The 11,396-nt window shown below is 42.0% G+C and overlaps 1 pseudogene; it reads right to left on the bottom strand.

The window, feature by feature from the left end:
* Positions 1 to 2,098: 2,098 nt before the first annotated feature.
* Positions 2,099 to 10,818, bottom strand: LOC136489260 (disease resistance protein RGA5-like; annotated as a pseudogene).
* Between the last annotated feature and the right edge of the window lie 578 nt (positions 10,819 to 11,396).

Here is an 11,396-nt window from a genome sequence, read left to right on the forward strand (position 1 = left end):
ACTCTTAAGCATGGTGCAAAACAATGCAGGACCTACTATCTCTGCACCCACGGTTATTCTCAGCGATGTGCGGCGAGGAAGCAGGTGCAGCGCAGCGATAAGGACCCGACGCTCTTCCACGTCATCTACCACGGCATTCACACCTGCTTTCAGAATACCGCGGCCATGGAGATGTGGGGAGCAGAACCTGAGCGGCCACAGGCGTCGATGAATGATACTCACTACTCCCAGCAGCTTGGCTCTTAAGCTGTTCCGTTGTTGCGTGCGTCTTTCCAAAAGCGTGGCACGATGGCAGCTGCTTGTGGGTAGTTAGACCAAGGATAATAATACATACAGCTCACTGTTAGTTGTATGAACATTTACAGTTCATCTCTCAATCCATTCATGTAGCAGTTGGCTATTAGAATATATTCATCATTACTACATAGTCTACTTTCTTCTTTTACAGGGTTTCTTAAAACTCATGCGGCTGTAAAATTTATAGTTCACTTCCCTTCTCTTGCCTCTTTTCTCTCCACCTCAAAATAAAACCCACTTACAATCGTTTCTATACTTATTGTCATAAAGCTAGTTTTAGTGGAGATTTTATGGAAGTTTTATGGACATTAAATAAACTGAATTGACATAGTATAGATAAAGAGAGATGATAAAAAGTTTATGGGATAAAATGAGTTTCATGATGATTGAAACTTGTCTACAGTATTTCTAACATATAAAAGTCTTGAAAATTAGGACATGAAATTCCACTAAGACTAGCCTAAGAGCAAGGCGCTAGTAATATAACCAACTGCTGACTGTAACTTACAACTCACTTATCAGCCCACTCATATAGTAGTTATCTTACCTATGACCCACTTGTTCCTCTCACAAAGTTTTTTTTGGTTCTTGTATATAAGTTGGCTATAAACTTACAACCCATTTATCTTCTCTCCTCCACCTCAATATTCAGCTGACCTATTATACTTTGCTCTAATGACTTATTTCGTTTGATCGAGGCTGGTTGAAAGCGATGGCACGTTGGAAATGGGAATGGAGGTTACATTAGGTTTATTAAAACCTTCCCCTGTCTGCTCACACCAGACAGTTCAAGCATCGGTCGCTCCTCCCTCTCCACGGCCCATCCACGGACCACGTCCTCTCTAAATAGCGCGACATTAGCTTGCGAGGATCTGGTAGCAAGTAAGATCTCAGCAGGCTAGCAACCTCGGCTCCGGCGTTCTCCCTAGACCGATGAGACCTTGTTCGGTTGTTGTCAAAATCAAAGGGATTGAAGCAGTGGCAGAACCAGGACTTTTGATTAAGGGGTCAGACAATATGATGACACCTCGTAAATATGATAAATAGATATGAAGTGTATGTCCTCGATAGTTTTCAATACTTTTACATATATATTTAGTATTCATAACAAAAAATCACAATATTATCATAAAAAATGAATAAAATGATATTTTTATGCTATATAATTGAAATATGTACAGGGTATTAAACACTTTTCACTGTGTTAGGGGGGGGGGGGGGGGGGCAGTGCCCCCCTGGTTCCACCATTGGATTGAAGGGGATTGGAGCAAGATTGACAAGGTTGATAAAGAAAGCTTGTCTGTTACCCCTTCAACCCCCTTCGGTCTCCTGAATTAATACATGAGCAAGATTGCATCTCTGCTTTGGTATTCTGACATGTCCTAATAACAATTGAATATGTAGCAAGATTGTAAAAGCACGTAACATCTTAGCTGTATTCAGGAGCATATGGCTACATATTTAAGCAATCAGGCAAAAAAATTTAAAAGGCACTTTTCATATTGTTATTGCCAAAAGTCTTAAATTACATTGAAGATGATTATGTAATCTGCCTTTTATTACCACTTTACCTAAAATTGCAAGCCTTAATATCAGCAAGTCTCATTGTGATCCAGGTGATATAAAAATCATGAAGAAGTTGCAGGTTGCAGGGAGGTGCTCTCGCATAAAGTACGAATCTAAAGCATATTGGACAATATATATATATATATATATATATATATTCTAACATGCAACATATCCTTGATCAAATGTGACAATCGACGTTTGGTAGCTAGAACTTTTTTGTCCAGTCCGTCATTCATGATTCATCTGAACTGGAATCAGGAGCAGCGTGGCACACCTTCATCAAGGGCAATGCAAGATTCTCATCATCTGAAACTGACAAAGAAAACAGAGGAAATTAAGTTTATTCGCTTCGAAACGGGGAGAACGGGAGATATATAGAGCAACGGGCCCAGCTCACTTTCATCGTTGGCAGTACATGATTCGTCAGCTGAAATGGAGAAAGAAATAGAGTTAGGTTTAGGACAAAGAGGGAAAGGGAGAGAAAGAGCAACTGGAGCCGCCAGCAGCGCACCTTCAAATCTAGGTGAGTCATCTGCCATACTCATCGGATCACGATCGATCTCGTTCTGATAAAGAAACAAAAGAAATTCATGTTAGAAGAGATGAGTGAGAGAGATGGGCAACCAACGGATAACAACTGTAGGCACTGCACCTTCAACAAAACCACCATACATCTCTAAGGTCGGATGATTGGGATGGTTTTCAGTCGCATGCACCAGTGCAGCCCTCGCTTCCATCACCTCCTCCTTGCTGGCGCCTTGAGCTTCCACATACACATGGACATGTTGGAGCGACAGCAGGTTCCCCAGGTCGAAGCCGCCAGCGAGTTCTCTTGTCTCCCGCACAGGGCACGTGAACTCAAGCATTTGGAGCCTCCGCATAGCGCCGTTCTGAAACACCACAGCTCCTATATTCTGCAACTTATAGTGTACCAGAGATGGGAATGAACCAGCACCAAAGGCGAATCCCCCAATGATTCGACGACCCCGATGGTTCATCTCCAGATGTAGAATGCGGAGCTGGCAACCTTCCCAGGATTTCTAGATCCTCCCGTTGTAGATCCTTCAAACGGATGGATATGACGGAGAGATCAACAAGAAGGGAGGAATCCTCCATCCAAGCTGGCAGCTTAGACAATCCCCAGCCCACTTGGTTCATACGCGTCTCTAATCTACAGAGACGTCGAGGGGTGACCCAGCCATCCAAGTTGAGATCATAGTTGTTCCACCAGATATTTAGACTCCTGAGTTTCCTCAGCTTGCATAGAAACCCAACCAGGGAGTCCTCCCATTTTTCATCGCGGATGTTGTAGAAAGTGATAAATAGAACTCTCAGTTCCGTCAGATGGCCTAGCTCTTCCATGATGTTTTCACTGGAGCGACGGCTAACATACACTGTCAACTCTTCAAGGGATGTTAGGCTCCCAATCCCATTTAGGACATATTCCTCGGTAATGTGTAGGGATCTCAAATGTCTCAACTGAAGAACAGTCAACGGCAAGATAGAAGAAACAGCGGTATCTAAAGCTCTTGCAGTGCATTTTACGTCCAATGCTTGTAGAAATCGCAAGTTTCCTATTTCTTTAGGCAGTGGCTTAATTGTGAAGAACCGTAGTCCCAGGTGCCTCAAGAGATGTAAATATCCAAGAAAACTAAGACTGCATTCTTGAGAAATCTCGTAGTATTGTAAATCGAGTACCCGTAAAAATCTGAAGCCCTCAAGTGCTGGAATTACATTGACATTAACCGGAAAGACAACAACTGACCTCACTTGTACTATGCTCATACTAGCCCCAAGCGAGGCTACCTTTGCACTTTGAATGGATAACCTCCGATCACTTTTTGATGGAGATGTGTGATGCACCTCATTTAATATAGTAACAAAATTTTCTTCACTTGATATTGAGCAAATAAGGTCAAGCATCATGTCATGTACACGGCAATGATCCACCAAGCCATTGTATACTTCACACACAGGCTGGATAACACTTCTGTTGATGAGCTCATTAAAATAACTCTCTCCAAGTTCTAATAGGCTGTCCCCTTGTTTTCCACATTTGATAAAACCTTCAGCTATCCACATCCGTATCAAACGATCTTTGTTAATTTTGTAATCTTCTGGAAACACACTTAAATACAATAGGCAGGTCCTTAAATGTGATGGCATACCATAATAGCTAAATGATAAAATCTTTCTCATGTTATCCACATCTTGGCCATCCACCAGTCCAGTACCAATAGAGTTGCACACCTCGTACCACTCTATTTTATTTCTTCCTTTACTGGCTAGCAAACTAGCTATTGTAATTATTGCTAAGGGCACACCAGCACATTTCTTTAGTATTCTATCTGATACTTCAACTAGCTCCTCATCGGGTAATTTTCTTGTGTCTTCATTGTTCATGTTCCATTTGTTTTCACTGCCAAATATTCTTCTAAAAAATAACTTTCTGGAGTTGTGAACAGAAAGGGGTTTCATATTGTAAGCACCACCAACTTGTTGTGCAACATCAGATATACGAGTAGTTGTAATAATTCTACATCCACAATTATTTTTAGGAAAAGCACATCTAATATTTTTCCAGACTGAGATATCCCATATGTCATCAATAATGATGAAATACCTGCACATAGGGTAACATAAACCCAAGTTATTAGCTAATTAATCTTACTAGTTAAAACTATTGCAAAATGCAAGTAGAGCTAGGACTTGGGCTGCACCATTTCTGGGTAGCTATGGCTAAACCTTTTGGCATGACCCCATCATGATATCACACGATAAACGTTGGGTTTATCGACACGGTACAATTTTGAGAGCCGTGCCGTGCCTTGATCTTGGAAAGGCGGGCATGATGCGTGGATGACATGGAGACAATAGCAAGAATGTCTTTTAGCGTTTTGTTTTTGTGTTCATTTCTACTATCAATGGTGCGGAGCATTTGTAAATTATGTGGATAAATTATGGTTACAAAATAATTGTGTTAAGTGACATTTTACGAGGGGGTTGGCCCTTAGATTGGCATGTCTTGAAACAACATGCCATGGGCTGTGTTTGGGCTAGCTAGCAGACACTTGTAGGACTTGCATGACATGACACAACAAAGAGTAGCTTGCTTACTAAGCACAATATAAAATGTGGCACAAGCACTACCAGAAGCTGAGATTTCATGAGAATGGAAAAACCGTCATGAAATATGGTTTTACCCTCATGAAAAAGATAAATGATGATCGTCCATCACACGTTAGCCCTCACGATATTGAAGCCAGGAAAATGCAATTTCCATGAGGGTTAACTATCATGATTTATTTTCATGGCGAACTTTCACGACGGCCACCTCCACAAAAATTGTAGTGTCGCCAGGACTGCATGGGTGTTTCCATGATGGTATTTCGATGAGGTCACCATCATGAAATTAATTAGTGAGGGTCCTAAAACTCACAGGAAAATAATATTTCATGAGAGGAAACACCCCCGTGAAAATGTTGTTTGAAGTTTAGCTCGGTTCGCTTGGCAGCTCGAGCTGGCTCGTTTGACTCACGAGCTAACTTAATTTTTTTCTTCCTCTCGAGGTTATTCATCCAACAAAAGACAGAGACAAGTACTGACTTAGGAAAAACAAAATAAATAAGAAGACGGATGATTTGATGCTGGTTTGGGAAATCAAGAAAAAAAAACTAATGCTTGCTGCTGTGCGTTGGCTTGCAAGGGAGTAAGCAAAGCTGCGATTGCAAGGCCCTAGCGAGCGGCAAGAGCCGGGCAACTTACGCGTGTGCCGCGTGCGGTGACTCAGGAGGGGAACAGCCGAGCGTGCATGCGTTTATGGCTACGCCTGCGTGGAACGGTGGATGGGGGAAGTCTAGGGCCTATGGGTGGGAGAGTGGGAGTTGGGGACTAGAGTTTTATCATAATGGCCCAATGGGCCATGGCATATATGGGCTGATTCAAGTTTCTGTCATCTTATTTACCTTGGCCGTTTCTGTCATCTTATTTACCTTGGCTCGATTTGGCTCGCGAGCGGCTCGCGAGTAGGATCGAGTTGGCTTGTTCATTAACCGAGCTAAAGTGATGGCTCAGCTTGTTTTAAAATTCAAACAAGCCGAGCTCGAGCCGAGCCACTAACAAGCAGCTCGAGCGAGCTAGCGAGTTACGAGTTTTTTTTGTCCAGGCCTAGTTTGAACCATCACAAAAAATAGTATTCATGGGAAGGAGACACCATCATAAAAACATGTTCAAACTCTCACGAAATTTGGTTTTCCTAGGAATCCCAAATCGTCATGGTAACAAGAAAAATCTCGATCCAAATTAAACTACATGCATCTCAAATAAGATTGAAAAAATCCATGAAAAATATAATTGAGGACATATGTTCCATTTCAGCACATATCATAGAAATAAATGAAAATCTAAATGTTTGTTAAGGATAATTTGAACTTCTATATGCAACTTATTGAAAAATAATGATGATAATGTGAAAAAGTGGTCCAAAAAATTCTGTAAATTGGTATTAGATCATATTATGGGTTCATAAGGTTGAATTAAAAAATTCATGAGATTTTATGAATGTTAGCATATATATTGTTTACAAATCATTTCACAACAACAACAACAACTCATATTTTGTGGCAATATAAGTTGACTCTCATGAAAATTATCACTCATGAAAACAGACAATTTCGTGGTGGGATAGTCATTTTCATGAGGTGGTATTAAATACTCTCACAAAAATAGCTGATTTTTTTTAGGGAACCAGGAGGGGCAAGCCCCTACTGGAGATTAAATAAACGCGGCAAAACGCAGATAAAAGTACAGTTACGGATCAGAGGAGGGGGAGATCAGATCAGGAGACAAAGAAAGAAAGGAAGAAAAGAAAAGCTACTACAAGACGGATCCAAGCTAAGTAAGATTGGCTAACCATTGATTTAACCGAGGAGAGTAGCTTTTCTTGGCTCTCAGAAGGAGAAGCTGGAGCTCTTGACTGAAATGCTTTCATGGTGGTGTGTGGAGCACTCTCATGAAAATGAGTTTTCATGATGGGATTTACGTCACGTTCATGAAAAAGATTAATTTCATGAGAGTGTGCTTTTAACTCTCATGAAAAACTGTTCCCCTCATGAAATCTCCCTATTCTGGTAATGGAGGCACAAGAAGAGTGGTCTAGGCCGGCACAGCATGACCTTGCATCTTTACTAAGAAGCACAACACGCTAGAACATCTCCCATGAAATGCCAGATCTATAGCCACAACGAGACTGGAGCTTGCCACTGCTGCCATATTTGAGTTCGCTTCAACACATGGTTCGCGTGAGCTAGGACATGACTACTATGTAGATATACTTCGCCTAGAACTGGCCATCGAATCATAGGATGCAGAAGAACATCACATAGATGGAGAAGAAAAGTAGGAGAGGTATTACAAGGGGCAAAGGGCTTAGAGTTGATGGTAGAACCCACTCGGTGGGACCAAGTGGCCAATAAAGGCATAGAGGAAAATATGAGTGAGAGACAAAGTTGAAAACTGTCTTGGTCTCATGCATGTGTATGATGATTGACACAAGAGTTGACAGATTTGAGGCTTTTTTGGTTGAGTTAATATTTCATATGTGCTTGATTATACTAATGACTACGACTGTGTTGAGTGTGTTGGCCAATATGTCCCTTGGCTTTTAAATGTGAAGGTATTAAGTGCGCAGAGGTGGTTGATTGGTAATGGAGAAGGTCAAGCGAGTAGTCTATGCGTGATGCACCGAGAGTGGTGAAGGACGGATGAGAAATCTTGGACCAAAGGACCAAGAGGATGAGAATGGACTATGGATGGCTCACATTGGGTAGATCGAGGATGAAGAGCACATGAGTGATAAAGACGATGTTGACAAGAGTCAAGGTCAAGGCTGGACAAAGTCAAGATGAGGTGTCATAGGCACTTGATGCACCTCCAGGTTGAGGACATGGAGGTTGGACATGCGTCGAGATCAGTGAATCACAAGTTAACGAGGCATGTATGAGGGCTTGCCAGTTTGGTCCTAAAACCGAGGCACAATTTGGTGGTTTTGGCCTCAAAACCATCAATCATGGGTTTGACCGATTTGGGCCTCAAAATTGAGAGTGGCAAGTCAGAGGATATGCGCTACCATTGCGAACTTGCATCGAGACAAAAGCAGAGTCATCAAGGAGCCAAATCTGTGCGATGCACCGACAAAAATCTAGATAGTTTATCCCTATGGGTATTTGGGTCGAGTGCTTCGTATGAGGGCATTTTGGACTATGTCTTGGTGCCTATATATATGGGTCGTGGCGGGTTTGGGGAAGCCAACCTTTGTGTGTGTGTGTGGGGGGGGGGGGGGGGGGGGGGTCACTCTCATTTGTATGATGTTGTGAGAAGGATATGTGTAGAGAGAGGAAGAGCGGTGAGGCTCTTTGATTTGAGATTTTATCCTCCCAATTTTGGAGGATGCTAGCAGTGGCTTGTAATTTCATTTCTTGAGCTAATCCAAGGATCGAATTCTGCTCAACTCATTCCCGATAAGATCTCAAATTTGTCTTTCTTCTGTGATTTTTGGAGTTATTTTTAAGATTTTTTTTTGTTCTTGTGATTGGGCTGCGATTTAAGAGAAGTTTTTTGGGGGAAATTGGTGCTAAAACTTATGTGAGACATCTTAGGGTGCTCTCCTAACGATCCTGATTTTAGCCCGAGTAATTTGGAATTTCTCCCGAATTTCCTATTTCCATAGCGTTCTCTAATTTTCTGAAATTCGTGAGAAAAGCTTCTTCTTTTTTATGATGGATCCAGTGGAATTTCCATTCCTATGATGATGCGTGGTCATGTTCTGAATCTTAGCTCAGCAGGTTGTGGATTGATTATTTTTTGTGAATTTGGGAGCAGCTCGGTCTACATTTTTTGTACTATATCGTTTCTGAAACTTCCTTTTCAGAAGCAGGAACAACTTAGCTGCATTTCAGCTTCAATGTTTCGATTTTTCTTTGATCGATTGAGCTCTCCGTTCTCCTTGCTTCTTCGTATTTTAGTGTTTCAGATTTCCTGGAACATTCTGAGTTCTCTGTTTTGTTTTCCAGTTTGTCAGTCCAGCGCAGCTCAAGTGCTCAACTCTCTGTTCTTTAATTTATTCAGACTAGTGGTAGCAGTTTGCTCGGCTGGATTGCATTTTCTCTTTGCAGGACTATAGAAAGCAACCGTGATTCTGAGCAGTGACATCAGCCAAGAGTAAATTCGTTTTTGTGGATTTCCCTTTCATGCTACAGTATGCATTCATGGCATGCTTTTCAATATCGATCATTTGTCTGTAGCTTTAATTTCTTTGTAATTTGGTAGAAGCATAGTTGCCCTGCTTTATACTCACTCTATTCTAAATTATAAGTCGCTTTGATTTTTTTTTGGTACATAAGATTTGCTATGTATGTGGACAGAGGGAGTAGTAATTTTCACTGCATGAGATTAGTCGTAGTGTAAGCTTTCCTTCCCGTCGTTGTTCAGAATTGCTTGGTAGTTGTTTAGGGAAACATGGCGCAGCAGCTCAGATTTTAGGTTTATTCAAGTTTGGCAAGCACGAGCTCTAAGTATTGAGTTTGACCAAGTTGTTTTTTTTTGTGGTTACTGACTTTGTTTTCTTCGCGTGTGTCGACTAGCATTAGCTCAGTTGCAGCGTGTATTGTTCTACCAATTAGCCCTTGGTTTAATTTGTCTCTTCTATAATTAATTAGGGCTTTAAGCTTTTGTTAGCTATATAATTATTGAGTTACTTAATCCATGCTTTGTTTTTTTTAGTTAATAATCCATGCTTTTGTCGCTTTGCTTCCGCAATGTTCTGAGAAATTCCTAATTGTTCCGAGGTTTGATGCATCATTAGTTGACGTGTGTGACCTTGTCACTTAGAAGAGAGGCATGTTGGGTTGTAATCAGAATATAGTCCAAGTTCTTCTATGTTAAGGATTTTTGTCGGCTCTCATTTACACCCATCCGGTCGACTTTTCGCTACTTCAACGAGCATTACTAAAATTAACTAACTTTTCAGCAGTATTTTACCGAAGTCATAATCTTTTTCGTGCTACAGTACACATGCATGCAATCTTCCCAAAAACAAATAAAAAATCAATTTTAGACACGAATTAGTAGCAAGTATTATGTAATGTGTTCATAATTCACACGTACATACCTCTTCTCCAGAAGGAATTCTCTGATGGAATCGATGCTTCCATTACTTTGCCTGGCAAGTTGATGAAACATATCCTCGAATATTTTGTTCAGGTCTGGAGTCTGAGACACCGAAACAAAAGCTGAGCAATCAAATTGTGTTCTAAGCTTTTCATACACCACATTAGCAAGAGTAGTCTTTCCCAGGCCTCCGAATCCAAAAATGGAAACTACATTTTCTTGTTGCCTTGGCACTTTGTTGTCTTCCATCAAAATCTTGATCACCATATCTCTTTCTTCGTCAATGCCAACAAGCTCTGTCACCTTCTTGTACCGAGCAGAAATCCGAGTGTCAATCGTGACCCGCTTAGCAACATCATCGTCGATCCTGAGCCTCACTCGCCTCTCGGCCACCTCAATGGCCCGCCTTTTCAGACCTCTGAATTCAGTAGCAAAGTTGTGGCGCAAACGGAACCCTGTCAATAAATCAAGGCTCCTCTCAATGAACTTCATGAAGCCATGCAACCTGGCCAGCTCGCTGCTCTTGTCATGCACCATGAACGTGTCGATGCTGTCCTCGATGTCGTAGGACAGCTCTCTCACTTCACTGGCCCAAATCTTGTCCTGATTGTCAACCTGGTCTGGTAGTGTGCTGGAGACCTTCTCGAGGGCACCCTGCATGCTCTTGAGCTCGGCTTCGAGGAACATGATCTCCCCCTTCAGCCCCTTTTGCAGGCTGTACTCATTGACCAGCAGCTCACCAAGCTTGGAGAGGACCGTGGGCAGTGCCCCATTCACGATCTCCATGGATCTGTCTGTCCCTGCAGGATAAGTGGAACAAGTGAGGTAGCCGTACGTGTTTCTTCGTACGCGCATCGCACCTACACGCACTGGCCCGTTTGGAAATGAAGTACAGAAGTAGGAGTTTTTTTTGTCCCAAAGGGATACCAAACCTCTGTTTTGCTGAACTCACTGTGCGTTTGTTGTGGAGGAATTCAGCAATAAAATTTGCATATATAGGAGCGGCGAAGAAGCATGTATTTTTCCAAGCAAAACAAAACGAGCTCCTCCGAGGTAAAGGGAAAACTTTGTTGTGGCTCCTGGCTCGCTTGCTCGCTCTCTCTCTCATGTTTATTGCTTGCCAAGCCTTCGCAGGCTTGCAGCGAACCAACGTCAAGAAGTACCGCTAGCTGTTCGTTTAGCTGGGCTAGTTTATTGCTGGTTCGTGCTGGTTTGTGTGAAAAAAAATACTGTTCTAGCTGAAAATTTACGATTGTTTCACCCCAGCCGAACAGGCTGAAAGCTTTCTTGCTGCAGCTCACATCTAGGCATCTAGCTCTTGATCGAGCTGGCCGACCGTAGCAACCATTGAGAACGTACGAGCT

The sequence above is a fragment of the Miscanthus floridulus genome, chromosome 10 (assembly GCF_019320115.1).
Source record: "Miscanthus floridulus cultivar M001 chromosome 10, ASM1932011v1, whole genome shotgun sequence".
Classification (NCBI taxonomy): domain Eukaryota; kingdom Viridiplantae; phylum Streptophyta; class Magnoliopsida; order Poales; family Poaceae; genus Miscanthus; species Miscanthus floridulus.